Below are 23,362 nucleotides of genomic sequence, written 5' to 3' on the forward strand. Positions count from 1 at the left end.
CGGCCTCTCCCGTTGCGGAGCGCAGGCTGCGGACGCGCAGGCCCAGGAGCCATGGCTCACGGGCCCAGACGCTCCGCGGCATGTGGGATCCTCCCGGACCGGGGCGCGAACCCGTGTGCCCTGCATCGGAAGGCGGACGCTCAACCACAGCGCCACCAGGGAAGCCCAAAAAATACTTTTTTAAAAAAGAAGTGCTGGGGCTTCCCTGGTGGCGCAGTGGTTGCGCGTCCGCCTGCTGATGCAGGGGACACGGGTTCGTGCCCTGGTCCGGGAAGATCCCACATGCCGCGGAGCGGCTGGGCCCGTGAGCCATGGCCGCTGAGCCTGCGCGTCCAGAGCCTGCGCTCCGCAACGGGAGAGGCCGCAGCGGAGGGAAGCCCGCGTACCGCAAAAAAAAAAAAAAAAAAAAAAAAAAAAAAGTGCTTCATGAATAATTTCCATTTCCTCACACAGAATATTGAGAAATATGTACTCTGGGCTCAAAATTTAATCAAATCAATAATTTGTACTGCTTCATCAAGAACATTGTTTAGTGAAACCTGTATGTCTTTACTGTAAGTTCAGAATAGCAAAAAAACATTGAATACGAGTATAGTTTATTGCCACTGCTTTAATTCTTGTCAAAGTGCCATAACTTTTATCCAGAAATTGCTTTTGCAACATCAGTGCAAATTTCAGCTCACCAACAAACACTCTGGTATTGTTACAAAAAATATTTTTAATTTTGTTCACCTCATAAAATGGTCTTAGGGACACCCAGAAGTTCATAGAAGGCACTTTAAAGACCACTGTGATAGCATAATTAAATTACATTATGCGTTTTTATGTCAATAATTTTGTGACTGTGTTTGGAATTTATTAATTTTTCTGTATTATACTGAGGAATTGAAAAGGCCCACATTGCTTTAAACCCATGAAAAGCCTTCATCAGATGGATAGAAAACAAAGCACATTCAGGTACATACCACCAAGGTTTGATTGAATTAAATGTGGAAACATTTAAGTCTAGTCAACTTTTCAGCCTTTAGATATTTCTTTAAGACCAGAAATCATTCAGTCAGCCCTCCAACCATGTCTTTAACACCCTGTCTAATAGGAGGGGAAATATCAAAATACATAGATGACAAGTAAGAATCTTTTTGAAAGCTGTGGAAGTGATTTCTCACTTCCCTGTGGTTTTCTGACTCCAAAATCACAACCTATTATACATTTCCATGATTGAGATGACAAATTTAGAAATGTATGTGAGGAACTAAGTTGTGTTCCCCTCCCAACACAAATTTATATTTTGGTGTCCTAATCTCTAGTACCTCAGAATGTGACTGTATTTATAGATAGGGTCTTAAAAAGGGCAATTAAATTAATATGAGGTCTTCAGGGTGGGTTTCTAATCCAGTATGACTGATATTCTTATAAGAAGAAATTAGAACACAGATACCCACAGAGGGAAAAATCATATGAGGACCCCAGAAGAAGATGGACATCTTCAAGCCAAGGAGAGAGGCCTAAGAAGAAACCAGCCTCAATGACAACTTGATCCTGGACTTCTAGCCTCCAGGACTATGAAAAATAAAAATTCTGTTCATTTAAGCCACTCAGTCTGAGGTACTTTGTTATAGCGGCCCTTGTAAACTAATAAAATGCATTTGAAAAGTAACTGCTCCTAAAGCCAACTTAGGAAAGATATTTAATTGATAAAATTACATACTCGAATATTTAATTTTCATTGGTTTCAGGTGTAAATATATCCACAGTCTATGTATACACTCTCAAAATTCTAACATAAATCCCTTCTAGGTATTACATTTTTTAAAGGAGAAATACAAACACAGGTACCAACTTATGGTTGCATTATTTTAGAACATTCAAAGTCTAACCAATAGCTTTTAGGCTTTTTTCAATGCCCTATAACCTCATTTATGTGAAATGCTAATGGCTTCAAGCAATTCTCTTGCTTGCTAAATATCTGAAATAAAATCATTTCAATAAATAGTATCCCCTCTAGAATCTAGTGACTGTAAACATTGAGAATGTGATAAAGATAAATAAGATTAATCCTCTGCTATGAACTGTTTGAACTAGAAAGGCAACATACATGTATTTATCAATATAATACAATGACAAATTAGTCAATGTTAATTTATTTAGAGTGTCACTTTATAGGGGTTCAGAGGATGCAGTAATCAAAACCAGGTTCCTTTCAGAAGGGCTTCTGGAGTAAGTAGCATTTAGAACTGGTCTTCAATGATGGCAATTCAATACCAGGCTTCTACACTACATTCATTTTTATTGTTCAATATGTGAGGACATTAAAGTCTTAAGAAAAATTAGAATGTTTTGGCTACTCCTAGAGATCATTCTAAATAAAGATTATGACCTATTTGTTTTCACTATAGGACAGGAAGAGTGACTGCTCAATATAAAAAGAATACCCAATTTGAAAATGGAATAGTTCAATGGAAATACCTTGGAAATTGTTATTTTCAGATACTAACTGTTCTATCCTTATAAAACATTTTATTACATCATTTTTAAAAGTTGTAATTAATCCCTAATATAAGTACAATTTTATTGCAAGGGTAATTCTTGAGGAATATTTCTAAACTTCCTATTGAATTATCCTAGAGCTATGATTGACCATCTGTTTTGAAGAGCTTGTATGCTTCTTTGCTCCAATTATTTTGCTTATTGGGGATACCTCATCCTTTTAAGCCAGTTTTTGTAAAATAAATTTTTAGGAAAGACTTTCAACACTAAACATAAAACTTATAATTAAGAGTAATTATAATAAAATTTTAAAAACCGAATTCAAAGATAAAAGTTGCATCTATACCATAAACTAATAACTCAATAACTTTTGTAAATATATGTCTAAGTAAGACTATCACAGAGACGTAAAATGATCAAATATGTGTTTTTCAAAGATTACTCAGGTCATGGTATATATGGTGGGTTGCCGAGATATAGGATAGATGCAGAGAAAACAAGGAGTGGCCTATGACCATAGTTCATGCAGTCCACGTGGAACCGAGTGGTAACCTTGACTGGGATGGATGACATTGGTGTAGAAGACAAAAGAGATTTAGAAGACAAAATTGACAGTCTGATGATTGATCAGTAAGAGAGAGAGTGAGTCTCAATTTATGGCTAATATATTTGGATGGCTAGTGGTAACATTATCTATAAAATCAACATTAGCAGAAGATTAATTAGGAATGTGAAGGCAAGGATTATGAATTTGGTGTTGGACACATTGAGCTAGAGTTACTTTTTAGAAATCCAAGAGAAAGTGACAGGTAGCCAGTTGAATATGGGTTTAGACTGGAGGTACACATTTAAATCATCTGTTTGAGGTGCATAGACACATATTCATGGAAGAGGTCATCCAGAGAGAGTATATACAGCAAGATGTTAAGAATATACTCATATTAATCCCAGAATTAACTTCACAGTTAATTGTTTCTAATGTCCCTATTTTCTCCAGGTTAATTCTCTTTTCTTTGGCAGGGGCTGATCATCTTAATCAGAAGTGAACAGGTAGAAGTGGGATGTTCTCCTGGGCTCCCTCTCCAGGCAGACCCTAAAATCAATTCTTCTCCTCCTAAGTCCATGAGACTGCCAGAAGTTGCAGTCTGCTTTTCAAAGACATTCTGCTTTGCTCCTTCCTCTACTGCAGGGTACAGTTTCAGCATTTGACAAACATCTTGAGAGGAACAGTAGCACAAGTTCAGGTTTAGTTCTCTCCCCATCCTTTTCACTGGAAACTGGCAAGTTTCTAATTTTTGTCTCTCCAGACCCATGAGACTGCCAAAGCTCTGCTGATTTCATTTCTTTTTAGTTAGTAAGAGTTCCTGCCTCAGTTCGAGGTCCATATCCATAGTCTCTGTGTCCTGGAGCAAAAAAGGCCCTGCTTGAAAAAGTGTGTATAAAATATTATTTAACTTCTCTCTGTGGTTTTCCTTTCTTTGAGATTCTTTTTATCACTTTGATCTGGTTACCTTAACAGCTCTTATATCTTATCAGTTTTTGAACACTTCCTGACTTTTTGATAAAACATGATGTTTCAGGTTCATTTTGTATTTTCCCTGTCCCGGTATAAGAGTTAATATTTACAAGGCCTTCTGTTTTCTTATAGGTACCGGTGTCTCATTGCTTTTAGGCCATTTCAGTGGGTAGTTATATACACACACACATATAAATATATATGTATAAATATTTATAAATATATATTGACATATATATTCATAATTTCATGTTGATATCTACAATTCCAATCCATTGCCACAGAGCTCTCCCTTTCCTCCTACATTTCATGTTTGTTTTTCCCTCCTCTCAATAAAAAAGCCTACTTCCTAACATTTTATAGAGTTTAAGGTACAGCAAATAGTATTTCCTGGGAATGCATGGGTATTTTTACTCTAAAGGCTAGAGGCTTTATGAGCAATATAAGCCATTTACAGTTCATTTCTCAATACTTCTAAAATGTATTCATTTAAAAACTCTTATGCCCACTGAGCTCAGCATCAAATCCAGATAAAGGCAATATGGAACAGAGTTTGCGTTTAGAGACTCTATAGGAAACTCCCTTTTAAAAGGATGTAAATATCTCTTCAGGGTAGTACCATAAATGTGAATTTGTGAAGATGATTTTAAAATATCATCTGGTAATCCTTCCTGAAAGTACACAATCTTTCTACTATAAAAAATATAATAATATTTACTCAGAAATTTATTCTTAGAGTCACAGGGCTATACTGGAACCCTGAGAGGCTGTCAAGTCCATTTTCTAACCTTCAGGCAAGATCACATTTAAACTTCTGTTGATGATGAAAATCTCTTTACTTGTAAAAGACATCCTTCCTTGGGTAGCTCATTTTTATGTTTAACATTCTTAACTGTGAAGAAACCCTTAATTATATTTAGTTTGTACCCTCCATGCTGCAGTTTAATCCCTTTTCTTTTCTTCCATTTTAGATAATGAAATAAAAATAGTTTGTCACTATCTATTGAATGATATTCCTATATAGACTAGAAATCTTATTATATGACTCAGCCTCATTTCTTTCTTTTTATTTATATGTGTATATATATATATATATATATATATATTTGATATTGAATCTTACTCTGCTATAATCTCTTCAATTATGCCCAGTCTCAAACAGAGCATTGTAGTCACAATGTGGCTGACTCTGACTATAGTGTAAGGAGAACTTACACCTCTTATCTGTTATGTTTTCTGTTTTTTTTAGTAAAAAGTGGAAGATTTATGTAATCTGAAGAGAAACCAGAGTATATTGTGTTATATGTTTATAAAGTGACTCTACATTTCTGATTCACTATTTTTCTCCATTAGATACCAGAGATTTTTTTCCTGTTCCATGATATTTAGATATGTAAGCTAATTCTCATAGAAAGCAAATTATTTAATGCAAAAGCACTAAGAGTTCTAGAATGGTGCTGATATTGTACCTCAACCTGCCAGTCCCTGAACAAGTGAGTAATAATAACATTATAATGATAACCACTATTTAGTGAGTACTTAACACGTGCTACTACAAATTTCAAGTTATGTAACTGAAATAACATGGGAACTTTTATTAATGCAAGATGTTATAGAATGAGAGTGGCCACAGGATAGAATTGACTGATGACAGAGCAACTTTGTTGGAAGATTACAGATGATTCAAGAGGGTCTATTTCATTTTGACTGAGGGATGTAGGATTTCTTGAGTTTCTCAGTCAATGGAAAAATAGTTTTAGGAGAAAAGTGATTTCAAAATGAAGTTATAAATCTAAGGTGTGATATAATCCTGCCCCCAAATAGGATAGTTGCCACTGCAGGCCTGACCTAGTACCCAGGTGCACAATGCAGCAGATCATAGATATGAAAATTTTTTCCTCTGGTTGAGGATCTAGCATCAGTGTAGGTCAAGTAAGAGGTAGAACTCAGAGAGCTTACAGTGACGATAGTTGGTAAGCTTGATCCAAGTACTGCTGCAAGCATAGGGTAGAGGAGAATCAGAACAAATACCTTATCTACTACCAGTTACCTACCGTCATAGTTTTGTAAGTAACTGATTATAATTAAACATAGAGGTCTGGGGATAGTGACTTTTCAGTGAGAATCTGTGGAGTTTGGTTCCATGGATATAGGAACAAGAAGATCTAATTACACTATATTTCCATTATTCTTCTCTGCAAACAGGATCGCTCATGTAGAAATAATTATTATAAACAGATCATAGAATATCAGAACAGGAAAGATTCTTAAAATAATCTAGTGAAGAACTCAGAGAAAGGAATGAAAACAAACATTTTCAGGTTTAAGGGCAACTACTTAACTTTGGCATCTATGGCAAAAGCAAATGCGATGCGTAAACAAATGTGTGTGACTGTATTCCAATGAAAGTTAATTACAAAAACAGGTGCAAAGCTGTATTTGGCCATAGGTAGTAGTTTTCTGATCCCTGATCTAGTCTAACCCTGTTATTTTTTGATTAGGAAAAGAAGCCCAAGTGTGATGACATCAAATAAATGCCAAATAGCCGGAATCTGCACAGCTATAAATAAAATCCAAACCTTTAGAATCCTAGATAGATAACAGACCTCATCACTCATCATAAATAAATCCTATAACAGGTAATATCAATGTTTTGTGAGAATAATTATAAATATTTTTCATTGAAATAATCCTAATAAATAATTATTGATTGTTTTCTATATAACAGGAATTTTAGTAAGTGCTTTGTTAAAATTACTTCAGTGAATCCCCACTAATCATCGTTATGAAGATGGCATATAATAATCCTTATTATGTAGATGAGAAATGAGAGAGTGAGACAGGAACAGGCTCAGTAAATTATCCAAGGTCATACCTCAAGTAAGTGGTGGAGATAGATTTGACCCCAGACAAATATATTAAAAATTTGGAGATTAAATTTTAATATGTATAGTCTCTTCAGCATTGATATTCTAGATTAGAGGTAAAATTGAAAAAACTCAATTATAAAATGTTAAGAAGAAATATATAAGGCATGCATAAACAGTGTTGGTAAATAAAATGGGTTATGAATATATATGGATTAGATATTTTCATAACAAAATTTATAAGAAAATATATAATTAATTTTAAAGTAATGAAGATGAATTTTTCTACAAAAATATAAATTACTTAGACTACCATAAGGGTTCTCACACACACACGTATATAATATATACATAAACATACATATACTTCAAATATTTTATATGTTATCTAAAGAAGGGGGATAGAGCTGAAACAAGTTTGAAATTTCAAAAACAGTTAAAATCTACTAAAAAATAAATAATATGCAAACACCAATTCAGATATCTTTTAAAAATTTTTTATAGCACATTCAAAGAAGATGATATAATCTATAACTTTTACAAACTCTTCTCAAGAACAGAAAAAGATGGGAATATTTCACTCAATCATTTTATTAGGCTGGTATATTTTTGATACTAAAATCAAGATACAGACAGTAAAAGAAAGAATATTTTAAATAAATCTCACTTATAAACATAGATGTAATAATCCTAAATAAGATATTATCAAACTAAATCCATACATTAAAAAAATACCTCGTGAATTTCTAAGTATTATCTCAGGAATGAAAAACTGATTCAATCTCAAGAAGTCAATTAAAGTAATTATTGTATTAACAGATTATAATGCACTTATTATTGATTAAAAATCAGACATGGGGCTTCCCTGGTGGCACAGTGGTTGAGAGTCTGCCTGCCGATGCAGGGGACATGGGTTCATGCCCCGGTCCGGGAAGATCCCACATCCCGTGGAGTGGCTAGGCCCATGAGCCATGGCTGCTGAGCCTGCACGTCCAGAGCCTGTGTTCCGCAATGGGAGAGGCCACAACAGTGAGAGGCCCGCGTACTGAAAAAAAAAAAAAAAAAAAAAAAAATCAGACATGAATCCTCAAGAATGATACAGAAAAGATTCTTAATACAATTCAACACCTACTTATAGCAATAACTTAGCAATTGTATTTTTTGATATTTTATTATACTAATTTAGCTTACTTCTATTAGCAAAATATATAGTTTATCTTTAAAGGAAATAAAGTTGATAAAATGAAAGCACATTTTTTTTCTAAAATGAGAACCACAGATCATTGTACTTTTACTACACTGGGGTCACAGATTTATTCTTACCTAGTTCAATAATTTTATTTGAAATCAGAGTCATGGTTTTAATAAGGAGAGTAATAATGATAGTAATACTGGTTTTAATACATTTACCATAGTTCATGAATTTTTTTTATAGTGCAATCAATGGTTAACAAAAAAGTTGTACTTTGATTTTGTGTCCTTGTTTTGTTCCTCTTCAAGCTTTTGTCTCTGCATATCTCCCTGTTGGTGCATTACTTCAATTGAAAAAGGAGTATATTAACAAACAAACACCTCCTGCTCACCCCCAAGTCCTGAAAAGAAAAAATATATATATAGCGACAAATAATCATTGAGAGGCTACAGTGTGCCAAGTATTGTGCTAATGACACAAAAGTTTTAACTTTCAGTCTCCCTTGCACATTTTAAATTATTTTTATAGATGATGAAGTACACTGATAGTAAAAGGAAACCAGGATCCAAACCCAGAACTGTCAGCAGCCAGCAGTTAAGGGGTTGGTGAAATAGTGTGAACAATAAATGTGGTAAACGTTGTATCAGACCTGGTGGGAAAGTGCTACCAAGGATAGGCGTTGGTATTTGTACAAACATCTTTATTTGACATAAATATACCACGTCTCATTGATGATGTGTAACTTAAATATTTCCCTTCATCTAGTGATATTCAATATCTTTTTCTCTGACTCAATGTTCTTAAAAGAAAGAACAGGTTACAAGTTTTGGGGCATTTAATAATTTAAAAACTCCTTAAGAAGGAGCACCTACACTGGTACAAAATATATTTAGCTTTAATACCTGTTCACAGGAAAGGTAAATAATTTGCTGATAATAAAAATGCCTTTTTTAATTTATGGAAATATGCTGAATATTCAGTCATTTTCACTTGCACATCTCAAGGAGATGTGAGGAAAGTTTTATTAGTACCAAACAATATTTCTGCTGGCTACTCCTTCATAACCAAGAAATCATTGCTTCTACTGCCCAGAGTGAGATTGAATCTTTTGAGCAGTTTTCCTATGTACTTTGACATTCAGCACAGTATCTGTTTTCAGTTTTTGTAGAAATGGCATAGTTGTCTAATATACATTGAGAGTATTTCACATTCCACTCCTTTTACTGACAATCTCTTATTGCCAATGATCATTTCTTTTGGAAAGAAACAAAATTCATTGTCAGAACAATAAAGAAAACTCAAAGCATGAATAAAAATGAAAGTGACTAAATTTTAAAACAAACATGCTGGGCTTGCCTGGTGGCGCAGTGGGTGAGAGCCCGCCTGCTGATGCAGGGGACACGGGTTCGTGCCCTGGTCCGGGAAGATCCCACATGCCGCGGAGCGGCTGGGCCCGTGAGCCATGGCCGCTGAGCCTGCGCGTCCGGAGCCTGTGCTCCGCAACGGGAGAGGCCACAACAGTGAGAGGCCCGTGTACCGCAAAAAAAAAAAAATAAATAAATAAATAAATAAATAATAAATAAATAAAACATGCTAATTAAGTACTTAAAGAGAGTAACAGCTCATTAAAGGATGCCTGTAAAATTGGTCCAGAAGTTTTAGCAATTCTTCTTTTGATATCAGTTTTAAAGAGAATTTAAATATCTTTATGATGTAAAAACAACCTTCAAAAGTATTTTGTTTTTTCAAAAGCATCTAATTATTGTTTGTTTTTAAAACTACTAACTATTGGTTCTAAATGTGTAATCTATCTTGTGGTTCAAAAGGTAAATTTGAAAAACTATTTTGCATATAATTACAATGCTGTAATTGGTGAAATAAGTTTATATCCTCCGAAGATAACTGCCTTGAAGAATATGGTACTCATTTTGAAATCATTGTTGTAGTCTGATTTTTTTACATTTATTTACTGTATACTGATAATTCATGAATTTCATCTGATCAAATATAAAATAGAATCCTCAGTGGAAAAAAAAAGTGAGGCTAAAAGAGCTAATAAGTTCATGCTCAAGTTTTATGCTTTAAAAAAAGTTGCACAATAAATTATTTTTATAAAAAATACTCAAAAATAGTTTGAAATCAGTTTCAGCTTCTCTAAAATGTGTGCTAAATATTTATTTTGTGTTAAATGAATTCATTTTAATCTCACCAGTAAAATCAAACACTTTCCAAGGAAGAAAGTTTCATTCATATATCTTCTAAAATGAAACACATTAAAATTCCACACATCCTGTGTCATCTTTAGAATGAAATTATTTTTGCACCTTCTCATCATGTACTTTTTTTTTTTAATTTATTCATTTATTTTTGGCTGTGTTGGGTCTTCATTGCTGTGCGCAGCCTTTCTCTAGTTGCGGTGAACAGGGGCTACTCTTTGTTGCCGTGCCGCGGGCTTCTCATTATGGTGGCTTCTCATGGCAGAGCACAGGCTCTAGGCGCACAGGCTTCAGTAGTTGTGGCTTGCGGGCTCTAGAGCACAGGCTCAGTAGTTGTGGTGCATGGGTTTAGTTGCTCCGTGGCATGTGGGATCTTCCCGGACCAGGGCTTGAACCTGTTTTCCCTACATTGGCAGGCAGACTTTTAACCACTGTGCCACCAGGGAAGCACTACATCATGTAGTTTCTTCAAACAGCTTACAAAATTAATATGTCAGGCTTCTCTCCAATTACTTCCAAGTCCTCTTGGGACTTAAAAAAAAAAAAAAAAGCAACCATGTTTTCAAAAGCTACTTCCCAATTGGACTTTAATTTTTTGATGATGAAAAAGTAAAGCATACTGCACTGAAAGTAACTGAATTTCATTATATAAAATGAAATGAATATATTAGGATGGAGACAATGGCATATATAAACCTGTTGTCAAATTAATATTTTAAAAATGGGTGCTTTCATACTGTTGTAGTTGAGATTTTCAATTGAAATATTGAAGTAGTAAGTGCAAATTAACGTGTTATAGAATAGATTGTCTCTAAACTTAAACAGAAATAAGAAGGAAAATTTCAATAAAATAGTCAATGAATCTAAAATCTCTCTTATTTCAGCATTAGCCATACACTAGTTCTAAAGGAGAAATACGTTGCAATGACACCAACAGACTCATTGATGATATAAATGAATATTCCTCTATGACAAAAATATAAAATGAAAAATATTCCACCTGGTGTTTTGGCCTTTTTACTTGCCAATGCAATCAAATAGAATAACTGGTTTTCACTAATCTTTACTAGTAAATGTCATGGCCAATATACTCGGAATCATGTGTGTGCTTGCCACTCAGCCATCTTCAGAAATTGTATAAAAACCATGGTACTTCAAATTAATATATTTCTACCCTCCGCTGGTTGAAAACTGGGATTCATCAATTTGAAGTTTCCTAAATGTGTGACATTTGGATAATTATGTAGAGGCTAGACAGTCCATTTTAAATAATTGAAGTGGATATTCAATGCCCTCTCTTCCTCTTGCAAAAGAGAACCACTTCTATTCCTTTACCTGTAAAGGACTGGACAGATTCCAATGGTTATAGTTCAGGAATGGCAACCACATGGTCTGCACCAGTTTATTGCTCACTTCCTGCACCCATAGAAGGTATATTTATCAATGACAGCACTCTGTCTGAATAGACCTAATGTCCTTTTACTGCACCAGGGTCTCATTCAAGATACAGTGTTACATTTGGTTGTCATGTCTCTATAGTCTCTATTTAGCTGTGTTGGTTCTCACTCTTATATGCAGTTTTTGGTGTTTTTTTGCTTGTTTTTTGTTTGTTTGTTTGGGTTCATTTGTTTTTTGCTTTTAGTCTAACGGACTCTACTCATTTCCAGAGTTACTTAAGCCAACTCTTGTCTCCCACTCCTTAAATTAGGTAGTTTTATTCATTTGTAAAACAATTAGTTTTTTTTTTTTCAAATACTGCATTTTATCTTGGGCCCCTTGACCACCTAAAATTTTTTTTAATTTGCATACTTTAAGGTTCACTGTGTGTTGTAAAGTTCTATAGTTTTGGACAAATGCATAAGTCTATGTTTCCACCATTATAGTATCATAGAAAATAATTTCACCAACTTGAAAATCCCCTGTGCTTAACTATTTTTCCTGCTCCCTCTCCTCTGCACTCCTAGCAACCACTGATCATTTTCCTGCTTCTATAAATTTGCCTTTTCCAGATGTCATATAATTGAAATTACATAGCATGTAGACTTTCAGCCTGGCTATTTTCATTAGCAATATGCATTTAAGTTTCCTCTATATCTTTCTATGGTTTAATAGCTCATTTAAAAAAAATCACTACATAATATTCCATTGTATGGATGCACCACAATTTGTTCATCTGTTCACCTGTTTAAGAATATTTTGTTGCTTCCAGTTTTGGACGATTATGAATAAAGTTGCTATAAACATTCTTGTGCAGGTTTTTGTGTGAATGTAAATTTGGTAGAATTCACCAGTGAAAATGTCTGGGCCTGGTGCTTTCTTTGTTGGAAGGTTCTTAATTATTGATTCAATTTTAATATAGATTATATGCCTATTCAGTGAATCCGTTTTCCTTGTGCGAGTTTTTGTAGTTCATGTTTTCTAAAAAAAATTGGTTCATTTCATCTAAGTTATTGAATTTGAGGTATTTCTCTCTTATCCTTTCAATGTCCATAGGCTCGGTAATGATAAACTCTCTTTCACTTTTGCTATTAATACTTAGTTAACATTTTTTCTTGGTTTGCTTGGGTGGAGCTTATTAATTTTATCTCAACCACCTTTTGGTTTCATAGATTTTCTCTATCGTTTTCCATTTTCAATTTATTTGATTTCTAACTTTATTACTTTTCTTCTGCTTGCCCTAGACTTAAATTGATCTTGTTTCTTTAGTTTGTAAAGAGGTAAGCTTATATTATTCATTTTATATCTTGCTTACTTTCTAATATGGGCATTTTATGTTCTAAATTTCCAACTAAGCCCTACTTCTGCTGTATCACCTGAGGTTTAATCAGTTATATTTTCATTTTTATATCAAAATATTTTAAAATTTCTTTTGAGATTTATTCACTGACCCATATATTATTTAGAAGTGTGTTGTTTAATCTCAGAATATGTGGGAATTTTCCAATGACCTTTCTGTTATTGATTTCTACCTTGATTTCATTTTTGTCTGAATTCTATAGCTTTAGATTGTCAAAGTATATATTATGACCAAGAATGTGGTGTATCCTGGTAAATGTCCCATTCCCATGTCAGCTTGAAAAGCATATGTATTCTACTGTTGTAGGATGGAGTAGTCTTTAAATGTCAATAAGATCAAATTGATTGAAAGTTCTGTTCAGGACAACTATATTCGTTTTGATATTCTTCCTGAAGGAAAAGTGTTCAACTCTCCTACTATAATAGATTTATCTATGCTTTTACAAGTTTATCAGTTTTTCCTCAAATATTTTTATGTTGTTGTTAGGTCCATACATATTTAAAATTTTTATGTCTTGTAGAATTGACCTTTTTTCATTAGACAATATTTCCTTTTTAGTTTCCCTATTCTGGAGTGTTCTTCCTTTGAAATTAATATAGCTAGTAAAGCTCTCTTTTGATTAGTGTGAGCAAAGTATGTCTTGCTCTGTCACTTTCCTTTTAATCTCTCTAACTCTTTATATTTAAAGTTGTTTTCATATATACAACATATAGTTGGATCCTGCTTGCTTCTTTTCTTCCCACAGAATGAGAGGATAGTAAACTTGAAATAGCAAGTACAGAGATGTATTTGGAGACATTTTACTGCAAAGGAGAACAAAGAAATGTGGGAGCATATAACATGAAATGGGGTAAAAATAATTTATTAGAATTTTTTTCACAGGGTAAATGACAGACTATCAGCCAGGATTGTCTAAATATGCTATGGTTAAAAAATAATTTTACTGTATCTGTGACTAAACCCAGCTAACATTTATTTCATGCTCATGCAAAGTATGCTTTGATTTTTCATTTTTCCAGAATGATTGAGGTTCAGCATATCAAAAATCATCAGTCTTGCCATAGCTCCATATCAACAAAATGGTTTAGGTATCCCTACAGCAGCTAAAGGGAGCATAATAAATCATTCACTCCCTCTCATCACTGCGGATGATTCAAAGTCACTTCATTAAAGAGATTGTATGGAAGGCAAATAAGCACATGAGTAGATGTTCACATCATTAACCATTAGGGAAATCAAATTAAACTTATGATAAGATCTCACTGTATACAACTGTATTAGTCAGGTGGGCTGCCATAACAAAATGGCACCAGGCTTAAACAACATAACGTTATTTTCTCACAATTTTGAAGGTTAGTAGTACTAGATCAAGGCGTTGGACAATTTGGTTTCTGATGAGAGCTCTCTTCCTGGCTTACAGATGGCCATATTCTCATTGCATTCTCACATGGCTTTTCCTCTGGCACTCATGGAGAAAGAAAGAAATTTCTGGTAAATCTTCCTTTTCTTATAAGGGCACCAGTTCTATCTGGATAAGAGCCCTGCATTTATGACCTCATTTAACCTCAGTATTCCCTTAAAGGTCCTATCTCCAAAACAGTCATATCGGGAGTTAGGGCCTCAATATATACATTTTAAGGGGATACAATTCAGTCTAAAACCATTAACTAGTAAAATGGCTAAAATGAAAATACTGATAATATCTGGATGTTACTAAAAGTGCAAAGAATCTGTAATTCTCAAATATTTCACATGGGAATGCAAAATGTTGCAATCACTCTGGAAAACATTTGATAGTATCAAATAAATTAAACATTTTACTATATGATGCAGATGTCCAATTCCTAAATTTTCACCCTAGAAAAACTAATACTCATTCATTAAATTTTATAGGAAAATGTTTATAGGAGCTCTATTATCATGAAAACCTTGAAACAACCAAAATATTGTTCACTGGATGAATAGATGAACAAATTGTTGTATATCATTCAAAGGAATACTACTGTGGTGGTTAATTTTATGTGTCAACCTGACTGTGTCATGGGGTACCCAGATATTTAGCTAAACATTATTTTTTGGAGTATCTGTGAGAGTGTTTACATATGAGAGATTAACATTTGAATTGGTGGACTCAGTGAAACATATTGCCATATCCTTGAGGAATTATATGATTTGATATGATTATATATGTGTGTGGAGTGTGTGTGTGTATATGTATGTATATATCCTATTGATTCTATTTCTCTGGAGAACCCTGACTAATACAACTACTCAGTATCTCAGTAATAATATAAAAAATACTGATAAAAGCATTAACAGAGGATGAATCAAATCCATTATGTTCAGTGAAATGAACCAGTTCCAGAGGTTACCTATTATGTGATTCCATTTACATAGGGTTCTCAAAAACAAAACTGAAGTGTTAGAAAACAAATCAGTGGTTTCCAAGTATTTGGGTGAGGGTCAGTGTGACTGTTAATAAAAAGCATGAGGGAGATGTTTCAGTAATGAACTGTTCTGTATCTTGCTTGTAGGTACATAAATCTATACATATTTTAAAACTCATAAAACTGTACACTGAAAAAATTAAATTCACTCTATATTAGTTTATAAAATAAAATTTTAAGACATAAAATGAGTAACTTTTAATGAACCTTTTGTATTGATATAGAGAATAGGCAAAAATCATTTCAAAATAATAGAAATACTGTGCCCATAAGTGGATTCCAACAGATAAATATATGTAGGAATGTTATGTATGGTACAGATGACATTTCATTTCAGTGAATAAATATATGATACATTTAGTAAATAGTAATAACACAAGTAGTTAGCCATGTCAAAGAAATTCACACTGCATATAAAAGTATTTTTATTGAATTAAACATAAATGTAAAGAATGCTCACAAAATTAAAAATAATAACTTAGAAGAATATTTTGGAGATTTTCAGTTATCAATTCTCTCCTCTTATTGATAGAACCTCTAAGTTTTAGCTAGGCACTTTTATGGTCACCTAAATAAAGACAACTTTCCCCAGGCCCTCTTGCAGCTAAGTCTGTCAAATGATTAAACTCACTCCACCAGGATTTAAGTGGAAATATTACATGTCTCTTCTAGGAAGCATCCATTAATGAGTGGATAGACCCTTCTTTCCATGCTATTTCCTCATATCTGTAATGTGTACATGATTACTGCAGTATAAACACCATGGGTAAGAAAGTGATATCCAGTGTTGAAGATGTAGAACAAGATAGACTCTTAATCCTTAAGAATTTTGGAGCTTCCTTGCCAGCCTTGAATTGGTAACTTCCAGAATACATTTACATGAGAGAGGTAGCTTCCTATCTCTTTTGAATCATTGCCATTTTAGAGTTTCTATTACTTGAAGCTTCTAACTTGAATCCTAACCAAAAGGGATACCTGGGTATACTAAAATAGAAAAGACCTTTTTAATCAAAATCAAAATAACCAGAAACTGTACAAGAAAATATATGTACATACATAAAAATGAAAAAAACCTGCACATAATATTTTTATATGAAAACTCTTAAAACTGGATTTTTTTAAAAAAGTAAGGGGAGAAGGGGCAAAAACAGGTTATCAGAATTAAGTTTTGATCTCCTTTCTTTGAATCAATGTATTCACAGGAACTCCAAGCAAAGAATGAATTGCTTCCTTCTGAAAGGGATTCCAGGAAGGGGGTGGGGTGTTATTTTAGAAGTACATTATTCCTATTTTTCAGCTACATACCATCAGGTCATAAATTGACCTTCACATGGTAGTCCTTAGTAGGTCAGGAACTTATTTGATAACCCAGCAACTCTCAAGAATAGTCCTATGCGTTTGCTTTTTAGTTGGGTCTAAAGTAGGCTTTACTTCCAAGATAACCCATAAAATACACAAATGTATTTTTTTAATGTAATATAACATAATGGGGGAAAGTAACTTCACAAAGAAAAATAAGGTATTCCTTCTAGAAGAAGCAGAAATGAATGATGGGTAGACAGAATGTTGCCAAAAATCTTGGCTCTCTGTGCACCAATGCCAAACAAAAATACGGAGACAGAGATTTTTGAGGAAAAGAGAGATGGCTTTATTCCTTTGCCAGGCAAAAGTGAAGACACAGCAGGCTAGCTCCTCAAGAACTGTGCCCCACTCCGTGGGTAACTGAGAGAGGTTATATAGCTGGGTCTCATGGTCTATGGTAGGTGATAAGGCTCAAAGTAATGAAGGTCTTGTATTATTCTTCTTCCTGCATTATTTCAAAACAGTTCCAGCTGGCGTCAGACAGCCTGGTAATTGTGTCCGTTTATCTCTGGGTTATTGGCCTGCGATTTTCTTTCTGAAATGCAGATGCTACAAGGGGTGATTTGCTACAAGGGAGTGCATGATATAATTCACATAGTGTTAAGGAGTGATAGGTTAGCTTTGTGAAGTACAAATCTAGTTACAGACACTACAGATTAGTAGCAGTTAGAACTAGGAGTGATTAACTCTTTAAGGCCAGTTTATGTTTCTTCTTTAGCTCGTTCCCTGTTCCCTTGTTTTCTTTATCAGAAAAGTCTCATTTCTATTTTTGCTGCAACAAATTCCCCACTGCTAGTTCATTCCCTCCATTTCAGTGGAGAAAGGGTAGTGGGCATCATTCTTGTCTGGCTGAGGACAAAGTTTTAGTTTTATTTCATTTGACAAACACCAACTGTCTGGTCTGGGGGCCCATCTATCTCCTACTTCAAAAGTGGTAACTGTCTACTGCAAAATCGACTTTGAATTGTAATTGTTTGACTTTTCCATTTTTAGGTAGTTTGTTTAAAATGAGATGCTGGTAAATATGTTAGAATTATCACATGAGCTAGACAATTTATTCTCATTGATCATGGACAACAATGCTTTTAGCTATACAATTGCCATTAAGGAGAATAAAATAGGAAAATGCCATCACTGCTTACATATATTACAAATTTTGTTTTATGTTTTCCCATAGGCTCTCTATCTTTATTTATAAATTCTGCTAGCACACTTTAGGAAACTTACCTATGTCTGTTTTCAGGATTTAGGGTCAGACCACTCAAGGCTGCTATTGCTCTCTGTATATCCCCTGCTCAACCAGTGTCTGCTTCACCTACATCCTACTCACATGATTGACCTTCCTACGTAATTCTTCCCCCAGGCCCCAGCTGGTGATTGTTCTTATCTAAGGGGCGATGATGTTTTCTGATAGTTTCCCTGGTAACCAATGAGCCAACCTGATGTCAATTCCCCTTATAGCTGGTAATTTCCCCTTCCCCTAGGAGCCAAGACTGCTGCCACATCCTGCCCACAGCACACGGTGGGGTGTCAGTGGGGTGTCGCTTTAAGACTGCTTCAGATGTGTAAGATCCCCCTATCCATTAAACCATTGATGTCTCTGTTGGTGACTGTGCTCTTTCTTTGGTCTTAAAACTGGGCAAGTGCAGGCCTTGTAGGCCTGTAGGGTGCAGCCCAACAGGGGTATTCTAAACTTTATTTCCCTTAATATTGCATTTTTCTATAGCTAATATTTTCCATTCTCCAGCTAAACACATCTTTAATTTCTTGTTACTGCAGATCTATTTCATTAGACGCATTTATCTCCAGGGAAAAGTTAGACCACTTAGCCTTCCTGCTCATAGTTTTACAGTGTTTAATTTACTTTATGTAGTTTATACATAAACATAACTTAACATAAACTTATAAAACGTGTATCTTTTAAATTTTTTTCTGCTTTTATTTCACATTCTTAGGAAGTTTGGGATTGAATCACGGATAAAAAACTTCAAGATAAGTTGTTAAAATATTATAAACATGCCATTTTTTGTTGTTTGGCTCTTCTCCTATTTTGCCCCCTCACCCCTAAACATGAACTACATAAAACAAGCCAGCAGGGATAATCACCTCAGGGGGAAGGGACAGCCCCAGGGCATACTGCCCTGACAAAGAAAGGTTCCAAGTACCATCACTCAGGGAAGTTTGGTATCTGGTTTGACAAATAGTAATTACATTAAATCACATATTATATGTGTTTATGTATGTTTATGTGTGGGAATACTCATTATTGGTAAATTTGATTTATCTGTATTTTTTCTTATAACATCACTTCATTTTTAACTTTAATAATAGTCTTTGATAAACAACTAAGTTTGAGAATTCAGCTAAAAGCATGGATATGTTTTTAAGCCTTAATTTGTGTGTTGCATGCGATTTCCTTTTATATGCTGGAATTTTGTCAGCTAGCACAATTGTGACATTTGTTCAATTAGTCTAGACCAAGTTTATTTAATGAATATATTTTTTAGAGAAAACTATAAATGATTTACTCTAATGTTTTGCTATAAAATCTTTATATATAATAGAAAATTTAACATGTGCACATGCTTCCTGTTTTCTCAGCAAAATTAAACAAGTGCATTAAGTGTAATAAAAGAGCAGAGGGTTCTTAATCAGTTGAAAAATTTCCCCTTACTAGTGAGTCACTTCCATTCCTGACATTGGTATCCCTGCTAACATAATACTATACTTATGAATATTTTAAATATGTTATGAAATTGCATTCATGTAATGAACACAGTCAACATATTTTACTAATAATGGATTTACATATTATGTTTTATAGAGCAATGCACTACATTATTTATTAAAACTATTTGATTATACCTTGATTATGAAGAATATGAACAACCACTACTTCCTAAATAGAAAGCAAGAAATGTGTCTTCTTATAGATAAGAAATATTCTACCACATAGTCATGACTCCAGAACGCAGCTTTGCAACACATGTAAAGCATATATTTATATCTAGATCTATATACAACATACAAAAGTAAGATATTTTTAACAAATAGCTCTTTTTCATTAGAGATTTTGATTTCCCTGATTTCTTTTTAAGTGCCTCTCATTTTTTCAAAGATATTTTCCTAGGTAGCGATTACATCTATTCAATATTTTTTCAAATCATAACATACTTATTTAAATATTACTTTGTTAGAAGTATATGTGTGTGTATACATATGTGTGTATATATATGCACACACACATACTTTGTTTTAATATTATGAAAATAAGACTGACATAATGAATTATAATCTCTAGACCTTAAACTTCACACGCTTTTTATTTTTTTCTCTCAAAATAATTATATTATCTTTCTCAGTTTGCATTCTATTATTCAAACCAAAACAGTGTTTCTTTGAGTTGGGTGTTGAACAGACTCGTAAAGAATATGTTTTTATCATGATTGGAAATGTCACCAACTTGTCTACTTTTTCAATTTTCAATTACTCCTACATCTATAGATTTAATTACACACAATCACAATTTGTCCTCTCTTTATGCAGATGCCGCTACAAAGACATTAGAATTTTATATCTTTTAAAGGTACAATATTTTACTATTTCAGAAATATCATTGAGATACCTGTCATTTTATATCATACTTAAAATCTTAAAGTAAACAAAATTAAGTTTATGTCTCTAAAGATAGGTTTTATTATATTTTTAGTAAATTGTATAGTGTCCATAAAAGATAAAAAGTGATAAAAGGGAATTATGCTTGTTTGCAGAATGTTGTTCTCAATTATTTTTACTTTCTTTAAAGAATAACATAACGTTTTGTCTTTCACTTAAATTGCATCATTCTGTATATTATATATAATATACACATATATATATCCCTAAATAAAGAGTGAGAGAGAGAGAGAGAGAAATATAGTTTGAGAAGAAAAAAATATTTGTATAAATACAGACACACACACTTTTTTTCACTCTCAAAATCCCTCGCAGGGAGTGAGCTTTGAGAGGTTCTGGGGTCAGATGCTTGTGTACTCATTGACAGAGACGATAATGATGCTCCTGACAGCACTGAGATACTGCACGCTGTATGACAACTGGCTTGAAAAGGCATCAGTGAAGGTGATAATAATGAGGACCAGCAGGAGGACATATTTCAGACTGAGAAGCTGGGAGAGTATTATCAGTCTGATGGAACAGGCTGAGCTCTGGATCCATGTGCATGTCATTCTTTTATTGAGAATCCTGCTGAAATAGATACCCTGTTCTCTAAGATAGACTTTTTGCAGCAGCTAAAGAGGCTGCAAAATATTCTTCATGCAAGAGCAAGTCTGGAGAATGATAAAGTCCCCAAGTAAGGAGAATTTTTTTAAAAAGCAAGAGACTTGAGAAATCATCGTAAGATTTTAAATTTATTATAAAACTATGCAAGTTATGCTACATTTTACTGTTTATTTATTAACACAAAAATACCGGTTTTTCTATCTACAATCCGTTCTTCTAAAACATAGGATATAAGGTCATTGTTACATTTTAATTATCAGGTTTACCAGTTCTACTAATAATGTTATGCCCAGCATGCAATTTGCAGTGGAGTCCTGGATTCCACAAAGGGATTTTCAAAAGAGGCTTGTGACTAGCTTTATATCCTACAATTCCCTCAATTTAGGTGCTAGCTAACACAGATGAAGTGTTATGTAATAACATATCCCTGAAGGGCTAGTTTGGAAATACAAGGACTCACACTAATCTTGTAACTGAATTTTTAGGAATCACAAGTATAGAAGAAGCAGACAGGAAAACGTCCCCGGTTTTGGTATGTAGGAATGCATTCTGGGTATAATTCTAAGTGATTTTGATTAAGTACTCAAAGCACACTCTTCCTTGAAATGGTTGTGTAGTTGATCCTAAATGCCTTGGCAGAGACATAATTTTGTATGGCGTCTAGCGGAAAGTTGATCAGGCTTTTGTTGGGCTCTCCAATTTGTACCAGCAGTGTGTTAGACTCTGAGTAGGTGGTGATTTGGGGAGCATCATTTCCTAATTAATCACTATGGTGATCAATATAAAAGAAGAGATTATGAATTCTGTTCACATAAACATTTCCATTAAGTTCAAATTCCTTGCAAATGCAATCAATTATATATAAAATTTATGATGGAGCCTTTAGTACACATTTTAGTACCTGTAATTTCTGTGCATGTTATCCTTGAAAACCTATCTTTCATGGGATAAATAATATATAAAGGAAACAACAGGATGGACACAAGCATTGAAAAAATCCTGCAAGGGAAGTGACATGGAGAATTCTGCAGTCCCAGAAGAAGATGGCCCATGGTAGCAAAAAATCCATCCCTATTCGTAAGAGATCAAAGTTGATCTGTTTTAGGACACTGAGGATTCTGCCCCCATGTACGTCAAACCTCATTAAAAGAATTGATTATATTTTCTGTGTCGGCTTCTTTACTAACCAGTCATTTTCAACCCTTCATGGTCAGCTTCTGCTCCAACCATAGCTTTGAATACCAAGTCTCCAATCACGCTTTTTAATTCCAAAGGATACAATTAATTCTTATTTTATCGGCTTTCTTAGCAATATTTGGTGGGTTTTTTCATTCCTTACTTTAAAATTCTTCCCGTATCTCCACAAGATTCTACACACTCCCATTTTAGCTTATTTTTTCCAACTATTGCTTCTCAATATCTTTTAGCATTCCTCTTCCTTGTCTTGAAGTTCCTGAAGGATTTCACTGGACCCACTCCTTTTTTCACTCCAAACAATCTCCTTGCAATTTCATTCAAAGTATTCTATGTTCTGATGGGAAATCCTTCCCTCTATAGGCTTCTGTCTTCTGGGCACCTCATTCTTCCATTCTCCTAGTTCCATCCCAAGCATTCTTTCTCAGTTCCTCTTTTATGTTTCTTTTTTTTTTTTTTTCCTAATTCTAAGACTCCCCAGGTTTCTGTTTTGGATACTAGCAGTGTGTCTCTCATCCTAATTAACGTTACTTATGCTGATGCTTCACAAGATTAAATTTCTACTTTGTCATACTCGTCTGAGCTCTAGCATTCTTTATTTTACTGCCTTAAATATTTCCACTGGATTGTTTTGAAAGTATTTTAAAATAACATTTCAACTGAAACTTTTGGTCTTCTCAAATCTTATTGTCTCTTTGTCTTTCAAGTTAGGAAATTTATGAAATCCAGTTTCTCCCAACAAAGTATTTTAATTTGTCTACTTATTTTAATACCATATCAACCTTTCTTTGTTTTCTTATTCGTTGTTGCTTGTTCAAAATGTTCATGTCACCTTCCCAGAGAGGATACATCTGGCAATGCTATCTGAATTTGCTCCTGACCTCTCTCTATCCCATAATACTATGGTACTATCTCATGGCATATATTTATTGGTAGATTAGGTAAATGTCTCTTCAAACTTAATATTTATGTGGGCGGAGACTCTGTTCTGTTGAACACTGTA

Source organism: Physeter macrocephalus, chromosome 1 (assembly GCF_002837175.3).
Source record: "Physeter macrocephalus isolate SW-GA chromosome 1, ASM283717v5, whole genome shotgun sequence".
In the NCBI taxonomy this organism is placed as follows: domain Eukaryota; kingdom Metazoa; phylum Chordata; class Mammalia; order Artiodactyla; family Physeteridae; genus Physeter; species Physeter macrocephalus.